This window comes from Mixophyes fleayi, chromosome 4 (genome assembly GCF_038048845.1).
Source record: "Mixophyes fleayi isolate aMixFle1 chromosome 4, aMixFle1.hap1, whole genome shotgun sequence".
NCBI lineage: Eukaryota > Metazoa > Chordata > Amphibia > Anura > Limnodynastidae > Mixophyes > Mixophyes fleayi.
In genome coordinates this window covers 16561698-16572897 of record NC_134405.1, presented here as the reverse complement: position 1 = coordinate 16572897, position 11200 = coordinate 16561698, and positions in this window count along the sequence as shown.

The following is an 11200-nucleotide window of genomic DNA, read 5'->3' as shown; positions in this document are numbered from 1 at the left end:
TCGAGCTCTTCCAGTGCGAGGAAAACCAGGCAGTTAGCTGCAATTAATATATGTCTAATTAGCTTTTGGGTTGGACGGGGTATATTATGGAGAGGTCTAGGGAGTGATGAAAAGAGCGGCGTACCAGGAATTTGAATATGTGTAATAGAGGATATTAACTTATGGACCTGTTGCCAGTATGAAATTATTAACCATCCACTTAACCCCTTATCCACTCTGCTTGTTCTCCCCCCTCTCCTGTGGTCCCTTTTTCCTCCCTTGCATCACTGCCTCCCTTCGTGCCTGTTTTGTCCACCCTCCCTTAGGATGTAAGCTCGCATGAGCAGGGCCCCTCTCCCCTCCTGTCTTCATACCGACTCTTCTGCTCCGCCCTCACTCCATATGTCTGCCCGGAGTTTCCGAAGCATTGATACTTAGTGTTTATTGTTCTGTAATGTTTTACCCTGTGTGGTCTACTGTTCGTATTATGTAAGGCACTGCGAAAACCCTGTGGCGCCCAACAAATAAAAGATAATAATAATAATAATAATCTTGGGACAGGACCACCAAACGTGCAGCAGGCAGCCTCTACAACCACACTCCCTCCAGCATCTGTCCGAGGAGGCTGGGAATATAGTATGAAGACACGATGGAACCAAGTACCATCTACTATATATTTGAATTAATTTTCTTTGACTCAAACAGAAATAGAGGTTTTAGCCAGATTGGTTCTAATTTTGGTCCATTCTTTAGGATCTATAATTTCTCCTGTGTCTTTCTCCCATGTGAGTTCCTATGATTCTTTTGATGGAAGGCCAAAGTTATTTATTAATTGGTATAATGTGGATATGATACCTCTCGTTGGGATTGGGTGTTTACAGAGTGATTCTAAGGGGAGAACACTGATCTGTGAGGGCAGGTTTAGGTAGGGAGTTGTAAAAGTGTCTAATTTGCAGGTATTGATAAAATATTGAGTTGGGGAAATTGTATCTTTTTTTAAGTTCCGCAAATGTAGGGAAGATGTTCATGGGAGCAATGTCCCATGGAAATAGAAGAAGATGTCGAGTCCAGTAATGGAAGGCTTTATGGTTTATCCCTGGGAGAAAATCAGAGGAGTTCCATAGTGAGACAAGCAACGGGTATTGGGAACGAAGTTCATAAGTTCGTGTCACTCGATCCCAAATGGTTAAAGAGAATTTAGCTGTGGGGATATGGTTTAAGTGCTTGGTTCTGTATTGGGGTTTGGTCCAAATTAACGAGGAGGGTGAGTGTATGTTAAGTAAATCAGCTTCTATATGCGTCCAGACACACCAATCTGGGGGAGAGTGCCAAAGGACGCATTGCGCTAAATGAGTAGCTTGATAGTATTTTGTTAAATTGGGTACACCTAGGCCTCCTTTATTTTGGTGCTTACATAAAACCCGAAGTCGGATTCTTGGTTTACGACCGGCCCATATGAATTTTGACAGGGATTGCTGCAAGTTTTTAAGTACATGTGTGGGGACATGAATGGGGAGGGTCTGCCATATATAGAGGAGGCAAGGTAATATATTCATTTTTATAGTGGCTATACGGCCGAACCAGGAGACCGTAAGTTTAGACCATTGTGTGAGCTCAGCTTTTATTGTGCTAATGGGTTTTGGGAAATTAGCAGCATAAAGGTGGGAGTAAGATTTAGTTCGGTATATGCCTAGATATTTGAGTTGTTTAAGTTGCCACCTAAATTTGAAGTTAGTTTTGAGTGTCTGAGTTTCCGCAGACGCAATATTTAAACTTAAAATCTCAGCAATAATCTGATAGTGGGATAGGGAACTGTATGTGTCAATTTCTTTTATAAGATTCGGGAGTGTAATAAGGGGATTGGTCAGTGATAAGATGACATCATTAGCGTACAAAGCCGTGATATCGAGCTTTTAATTTGCGCGCTAAAATAAAATCTGCTTTATCGCCCTTCTTATAATACTTTTGTTTCAGCCATAGCAGAGTTTTGGCCGCCTTTTTAGAAAGAATTTGATTTAATTGGCCTTTAAGAGATAACAATTTTAAATAAATGCGTCTTTTAGGGTGTTGCTGATGGAGAAGTGTGGTTCGATGAATGTCTAATTCTAAGGATTTTATACGATTGATTTCCTTTTTTATTTGTTTCGATGACATGCTAATAATGGTTCTTCGTATTGTGGCCTTATGCGCCTTCCACAGAATAGCTTGAGATATATCTGGAGAAGAATTAAGGGAAACACATTCTGTAATTGTTTACGTTATTTCTAAGATATGATCTTTTTTAAGCAAAAGGGTTTCATTTAGTCTCCATTTTGGGCGAGCGTTTTGTTGAGTTATACGAAGTGTCAATTCCACCGCGTCGTGGTCAGACTAGGAAACAGGGAGTACTTGGACCTCATCTATTTTCTGTGTAGTCAGATGGTCTACAAAAAAGTAGTCAATTCTCGTGTACAAGTTATGAGGAGGTGAATAGTGTGTATATGATCTAGAAGTAGGATATGTCAGACTCCAGGCGTCGTACAGATTATACAAATGTAGTTGTGCTTTCAGTCTTGTCGAGTCTCTGGATTGTGTGGAATGTATTTGCTTGGGTCGAGAACGGTCTAGTGAATTGTCAAGGACAGCATTAAAATCTCCCCCAAAACAATGGTAATCGTGAATGAGGAGAGTTGCTGAAGGAACCCGGAATAGAAGGCTCCCTGCCGCACGTTCGGGGCATAGACTGAGGCTATCGTTATAGTAGTTTGATTGAGCAAGCCTTTTAGGATGAAAAATCTACCATGTGGATCTGTGATCGTGGAGTCTATGGTTAGGGTACTCTTTGATGTACAAGAAGAGCGGTGCCATGGCACTTCACACTGGAAGAGGAATAGAAAGCGTGTGGGTAGAGTTTGGATGCAAGTGAAGGGTGGGGGTCTTTAAATTGGGTCTCTTAAAGGAGGACTATATCAGGGTTCTGTTTTTTAATAAATTGGTGAGCTATTGTCCGTTTTGAGGGGGAATTAAGACCGTTGACATTCAACGTGAGAAGTCTAAACTTCACGGTGGTTTAAAAAGTGTAGGTCGCTGAGAAAATAATTGGAGATGAGTGACTTGTGGTTCCAGATACCGTAGGACAAATGGGTTAAGGGGCATACATAGAGGAGTGAAGGAAAAAGGGAGTAAGGTTCTGAACTCATTTCGAGTTTTGGGAACCGGAGTGGAAAGAGGCGGAGAAAAGAAGAACTCCATCTCTGTGCTAGGGGGGTGTATGTGGCAAATTTTGAGTAGCTGAAGATACATATATATAACAGTTCTATTACATCTATTACATCATAGAAGAGTAAGTGTATAAGAGGGTAGTGGTATCGGGGAATAGGTCTAAAGTGTATTAAGCAGTGAATGTGTGTCTATTGTAGAAGACATACTGTTATAATGTTGCCACTTTTAGAAACAAAGGTGAATGTCAGAAGAAAGGCAATAAACTGCAGAGGAAACATTAATTTCATAAATAGTTGGGCATTCAGCAGATAGTTATCGTCAGGGGGGGTAGGGAGGCGAGAAGGAGCATCAGGCTTCATGAATACTCCATGACCCATCTCAGTAAAAGAATGTTGGAGTCTAATATCTAAACTCTCATAGGAGTTCAGTAAGAGTAAGATTATCAAAAATTGAAAAACGCTCCACCCCGACCCCTCAGCAAGCAAGTGACTAATAACATTAAATATCAACGACTAAGTCAATAAAGTTGTAGGATATACTAAGTAAGCATGTCTAACTAAAAACAGATAACATGAAATATAACAATGGTGCCTGTATTGTTGTAAGCAGCAAAACTGTACTAATAAGGTTGAAGGGAATGGGTCCAGTGATGGGTCCAGAAAGGTTCCAGTGATCAACTCTTATAATCATGAGATGAAAGCATGTGTGGTTGAACATTGGATTTAGCAGTCCAGGGAAGGGACCAACAATAAAATATGTATTAAGAACCTGTGAGAGGCTATAGTGTAAATGGGGAACAATATATGAAGTCATAGTGAGACAAAATACATAGGTGGAACCTGAACCTGGAGGGAGAGCTGCAGATGTAATCTGGATCTGGAGACCATTACCCGGAGACTTCTACGCCCGTTGCCAGACTGGTGTCGGGGCAGGCGATCTCTGCGAGGTTGGTGAAGGTGTTGCCATAGATTCAGCATCTTAAAGAATACCGAAGCGCTTGAGCAGGTCGATGCCTTGGTCGGGTGTTTTTACGGAGTGGGTGCGACCATCCTTCGAGACTAGCAGTTGGAAGGGAAGATCCCATTTATATCTAATGGAGTGGTTGCGTAATGCTTTCGTGATGTTGATCAAGTCCCTTCTTTTCTTGAGAGTAGAGGGGGCCAGATCTTGGTACAGTTGAAGATTAGTCCCCACATAAGAGATCAATTGTACATTTCTTACGGACGTCATTATCTTTTCTTTGGTTTTGAAGTAATGAAATCTAATAATTACATCCCGGGGAGGTTGATCTGAGGCAGGTTTAGCCCAGAGGGCCCTGTGGGCTCTATACAGGTGAAGCATATCTGAAGACATTTCGGGAATCAGTTGTAAGAAAAGCCCATTGAGGTAGTCAGGGAGGGCGTCTGTGGTAACAGATTCAGGAACATTTTTAATGCGGATGTTGTTCCGTCTATTGCGATTTTTAAGATCCTTTAAGGTGATCTTTGTAGGTGTTGAATTCAGCCCTGAGGTCAACAACTTCTTTGTCAGTTGCTTGCTGATGCTGCGCAACTGTATCCAGTTGTTGTTCAATCTGATCTGTGCGAGTACCCAGTTCAGCAATTTCTGACCGTATCTCAGCCACTATAGAACGCATTTCAGATTGGATGGTTTTTGTGACAATATTAATTACTTCTTTTGGAGTTAGGGGTTAGTCTGTAACAGATGTGTCATCAGAGTCTGTATCCGTGTCTGTTTGGTATTTGTTTTAGGACGACCGTTAGCTTTCTCCAGCGCTTTAATAATGGTGTGTTTTGGAGGATTAATCACTTTTTTCTGTTTGTGAGACATGTTTAGCGATGCAGACGAGCTTCTGATAAATCATCACCAAAGGAATCACCAGTAAATAAATGCAGAGGTTATTATCATCATCATCATCATCATCATTTATTTATATAGCGCCAACATATTCCGTAGCACTTTACAATTGGGGACAAGCATAATAAACTAATAAACAAACTGGGTAAAACAGACAAAGAGGTGAGAAGGCCCTGCTCGCAAGCTTACAATCTATGGGACAATGGGATACATGAGGTTAAGTCTACATTTTGCATTTTGGCCCAGCCAGACTGCAAAGGTAAAAGCCACTCAAAAGCTAAATGAACCTGTCACACAACAATGTTGGTCATGGGGTAGTTGTCTTGTGTGAAATTGTGTAACAGGCTAAAGGTAGCGAGGTTAAGAGGGTGGCTGAGGAATATTATAAGCTTGTCTGAAGAGGTAGGTTTTCAGAGAACGCTTGAAAGTTTGTAGAGTAGAGGAGAGTCTTACTGTGTGAGGGAGAGTATTCCATAGAGTGGGTGCAGCCCGAAAAAAGTCCTATAACCGGGAATGGGAGGATGTAATGAGGGTGGATGAGAGACGCAGATCTTGTGTAGAGCGGAGTTGCCAAGTTGGGAGATATTTTGAGACAAGAGAGGAGATGTATGTTGCTGCAGCTATGTTGATGGCCTTGTAGGTTAGTAAAAGTATTTTATATTGGATTCGGTACAAAACAGGCAACCAGTGTAGAGACATACAGAGTGATTCAACAGAGGAAGAATGATTTGCAAGTAAAATCAGTCTTGCCGCAGCGTGCAAAATAGATTGTAGAGGTTTGAGTCTGTTTTTGGGAAGACCAGTAAGGAGGGAATTGCAATAGTCAATTCCGGGAGATGATGAGTGCATGAATTAAGGTTTTTGCAGTGTCTTGCGTGAGATATGTGCGAAATCTGGAAATGTTCTTTAGAGTATGTAGCAGGATTTAGATATAGAGTCAATGTGGGGAACAAAGGATAGGTGTGAGTCAAGGATTACACCTAGGCAGCGAGCTTGTGGGGTGGGATTTATGGTCATGTTATCAACAGAGATAGAAATGTCAGGTATGCTCTTGTTGGTGGGTGGGAATATTATTAACTCTGCTTTGGAAAGATTAAGTTTGAGTTGGCGAGAGGACATCCAAGATGAAATGGCAGAAAGACAGTCAGTTACACGGTACAACACAGATGTCGAGAGATCAGGAGAGGATAGATAGATTTGGGTATCATCCGCATCATCCTTGTGGTACTCCAACGGATAGGGGAAGCGGAGCAGAGGTGGCTCCAGAGAAATTAACAGTGAAAGAGTGATTAGAAAGGTAGGATGAGAACCAGGATAGAACAGTGTATTGAAGACCTAGGGATTGCAGTGTTTGTAGGAGAAGAGAGTGGTCAACGGTGTCAAATGCAGCCAAGAGATCCAGGAGAATTAGGAGAGAGTAATGGCGTTCAGTTTTAGTAGTGATCAGATCATTGACAACCTTGGTCAACGTAGTCTCTGTGGAGTGTTGAGAACGAAAGCTAGACTGAAGAGGATCTAACAGGTTGTTAGCGGAAAGGAAGCGTGTGAGGCGAGTGTAGGCAAGTCTCTCTAGAATCTTGGAGGGGCATGGCAGCTGAGAGATTATTACATCAACTGAAGGTATAGGATGTAATTCAGAGTATTTGCAGCATTTGTAACAGGAACACTGCTTGGTGGGTAGCGAATACTTGATCGTATGGATATAGTGCCTCTTCCCACACCACAAGTTTTACTAGTAGCAAGGAATTCTTTGGATAAAGGGTGATATCACCATGAAATTAGTGAAAATTTAATATAGCAAGAGGATTTTAGAAACCGTCACTAGATGGCAAACTTTCTTAATTGTTGCATGCAGGTGAGAGCTGTATAGGAACTCTGTGACGTTTTATCAGTTAATCCTGAATCTAACGAGCCACTTTAACTGAACAAAGTGGAAATTGAGAGGAACTGACAAGTTCATTGGTGAATGGAGCTTCCTGAGGTGAGGCAGACAAGGGTAAATTGCTTAGACACGCTGGGTCCCGAGAGAAGAAGATCACAGATGTATGGTGTAGGAGGTATGAGGGAGAGAGTCGCTGGGATCAGCTGTGTGTTTATAGAAGAAAGTTTCTTCTTACCAGCGCAGCGTTACTCCGCCCTTCTCTATGCTTCTGAAGGATTCCAAGCAGACACTACAGGGCTCAGCTCCCCGGAAAAGAAGGTGTCAATGGCATCTAGAGACTTCCGGTCCCGCTTCTCCAAGGCACCTCAGTTCAGTGGAGGCAGCGGAGAGTCTCAGATAAGCGGACTAGAGCCTGGATGGTATAGGAGGTAATAAGCTCACTGCAGGGTCCCCTTATCGTGAGAGTCAGAGCAACTCAAGCGTGGTGCCTCTCAGTATCCCTGGATTATTGGGGAAGTCTGGAGCGGGGAAAAGGTAGGTGCTGGTTAGCCCACCATACGGCAGCTGGAAAGATCACAGGGGTCTTTTGAAGTTTCGGGTTGACTCCCGCAGAAAGTCCACTGTATTTGGTGATGGCGCCCGCTACTGCTAAGGGGACATCAGGCAAACTGTCAGATTCTCCCAAAGGGAGAAAGCGCTTTTAAAGGTTAATGATCCCTGGCAATTTTAGTAATTTGTATGTGGTTATGATGCCCACAAATTGCCAATTAACTTTGTTTTTAACACTTTGTGCAGGGAGCTCAAAAGAAGTGCGACTATCCTGAACGGCTTCCAAGCCATGCCCCTCACACGGAGGGTTAATGGCTGAAGTCTGTATTACAGTAGGCAGAATGAAGCAAAGAATTTAGCTGGAACCAGAAACTAGGAAAGTGTTGCACTGACAATTAGCTAAATGTAGGAGGTGACTTTTATAGTCTACAGAGGGAGCTAATTGGTGTATGAAGTCAGGTGCTCAGAATAAGCAGATGGCAGCCTGCAGTACAGCAGGCAGAAGTCACGCTTTTTCCCCAGGATTTAGAATACTGCATTCTGACAGGAGGATGGTACACGGTGATATGATATTGCCAAGTGTCTAAATAGAGGTAAGACCCCGATTTGTGACACAGCTTCAGTACTTCACTGATTAACTATTCCCACTATTGCATACAAGGCCATCAGCAAATTTACACCAACATACATCTCCTCACTTATCACAAAGTACCTCCCAACTCTACACCTCTGTTCTGCACAAGATCTGCATCTTTCTTGCACTCTCATCACTTCCTTCCATACAGGATTTTTTCGGACTGCACCCACTTCATGATATTCACTCCCTCGCACCACAAGACTTTCCTCTAGTCTTCAAATCTTCAAGCGTTCTCTGAAAACCCACCACTTCAAGCATGCTTATAATATTCCTCAACCACCCTCTGAATCTCCCTAGATTACCCTATTACCACCCTCTACACATCAAATATAAGATGACAACCCACTGACCAACATTGCTGTATGACTGAAAATACAACCTTCTAAATACATTGCAACCATTGCATTCCACCTGGGCAAATATGCAATATGATGCAGCACTTACCCTTGTGTAGCAAACCATTGTCCCACAAATTATAAGCTTGCGAGCAGGGTCCTGTTACCTCTCTGTGTGCATGTATTACCCAGTATTGTTTTATTACTGTTTGTTCCCAATTGTAAAGCGCTACGGAATCTGCTGGTGCTATAAAAATAAAAGCGTGCAAATAAGATTAATTTCTTTATTCAAGCCTATCACTGTTCCTTCTAACTCTCCTGTCTCGGCTTTCACCTCCACCTGCTCAATCTATACCACCCTATATGTGTCTTCCCTTTCCTTTAGGATGTAAGCTCTCATGAGCAGGTTCCTTTTTCCTTGTGTTACCGTTCTCCTATTCCATCATGCTCTGTACCTCTTGGCCTGCTTCCCAGCCCTGTTTTTTTGAGTTCTGGCCCACTTCACATTGGTCATTACCATCACTCTCACTTGCTGTCCCATCAACAATTTGATCTGCATTACTGTGTTATCTGTATATTATTTGTTTTTTTCAGTATGTCTGGTCTTTGTCTTTAGTTTTTTACTTATCATGTAATTTATTATGGATCATTGTATTTTGTATATGTCTTGTAAGGCACTGCAGACCTTTTGTGGTGCCTTATAAAGGATAATAATAATAATAATAATAATAATAATAATAATAATAATAATAATAACAATAAACCCACAAAACCTTATGAAATGCCTTCTCAGCATCAATGTTAAATGTGTCGTTGTAGTGGAACGAGATTTTCTCTGTGAAACTCCTACAATAGACTGCAATCTGTTTGCAACTAATTTAGCCAGGATGTTAAAGTCTTGATTGAGTAAAGTAATCAGTTTTTAAATAATTTTTTTTTTTTCTATATTAAATTGTGTGGGCTTCATTAAAGGTAGGGTAAGCGACATTCTTTATGTGATTTCTGGTATAAAGGGGGTTAGGAATGGGACGACTTTCATGTGTAATATTTTATAAAATTCTGCACTGAGCCCATCTGGACCTAGCGACGTGTTATTGTAAAATAAAGAGATTATGAGTCTTACCTCTGCTTCAGTAATATCACAGTTTAACATTTCTCTCTGAGTGATGGTTGCATAGCTAGTGTGTGTAGTTCTAAGTGTGCAGTTACAAGTGTATTAAAATTTAAATGATTTAAGCTAATTAAAAAGTTAGCATAATTCGGAGTTATACCAGACTTCTTATTAGTTATCAGTTATCTCTAAACCAGGCTATGAGAAGTGACTAACCTCTGATTCCTCTTTTGCATCATCAGATAATTACTTCTACCTTATTTGCACCAGTGTCAGAGCTATATAAAGAAAGTGCATTTTTTTATTTCTAATGGTATGCTGTCCTTTCACTGTTTGTTTACTATTTGTATTGCTAATGTTTGTTGGGGGAGTTTATGGAGGGTCTGATTAAAGATACTAATCACATGTGTTTGTTAACCATATATAATCATTGTATGATGGCTGCATAGCTAGTGTGTGTAGTTTGTTGAAGTTGTATATATAATAATAATAATAATGTTTATTGTCAGCAACCTGATTTGCAATATTATTATATATTATTGTTATAATACATATTATTATATTGAGGAATTGCTGGTAAAATACTGTGAAAAGGCTAGGAACTATATCTTGTGCAAATATCTCTACTGCTAAAGTAGATCCGTGAATGTAATACTGATTCTCTGTAAGCCATTGACCTCTGTGATGACATCATTTTGTGAACACACCCACCATTGTGAAAGTTTTTAAATTGACTTGCACTCAATTGAGTGCAGACACTCTGCTAAGAATCCTGGTCTGCAGGCTGGTAACTATGTAAGATCTAAAAATGAAGTAAAATCTCTTTTTATTGCAAAATCTTCAATTGGACTGGACAATATTTATTTATTCTGGAAATTACCTTAACAAGTTATAAGTGCATTAAGATTTAAATAGCATAATTACCATAGCTAAAGAGGAGGAAACAGGAGTAGAACAGTCTGCCTATTACTACAGATGCAAAAGGACAACAGTCAGTATTCATCTGAAACTCCATATTCTACTCCTGATGTTTACATCTCTCCCTTGCTACAAGCTTCACACCACAAGAAGACAGTTTTGGAGTTTGATCTTATTTTCTACTCTGCTCATGGAAGTTTGTTTTATCTGTCAGTTTATTTTCACTGCAACATCCTCTCTGTTTAATCAGCCTGCTGTACTACTTGCTTAGCCACTGCCTACCCATGCTACAGCTGTTTCAGTCCTCCATCTAATCATTGTACTTCCAATTCTACTCAAGGATTTGTCTGCCATCATGAGTATGAAGAAATTAAACTGAGTTTAAACCACTCTCCTCTCTCCTCACTCTGCAAGAACTCAGCTACTCCATCACCTGTGCCTTATTACTCTCCATTCAACACTTCCACCCACTCCCCCACATGGCTCCCCACATCATTACTTCACACTATCCAGACATCCATGAATAAACTACATCATCATGGGGGATTTTAAAATCCCTATTGCTAATCCACATTCCAATGCTGCTTCCAAACTACTCTCTCAAACCTACTCACTTGACCTCTCTGAGTGGAATGAATTCGCTACTCATCAGGATGGCCACTGTCTTAATCTTGTTTTCCCTAGACTATGCTCAATTTCTCATTTCCTTAACACTCCTCATTTTCACAAAA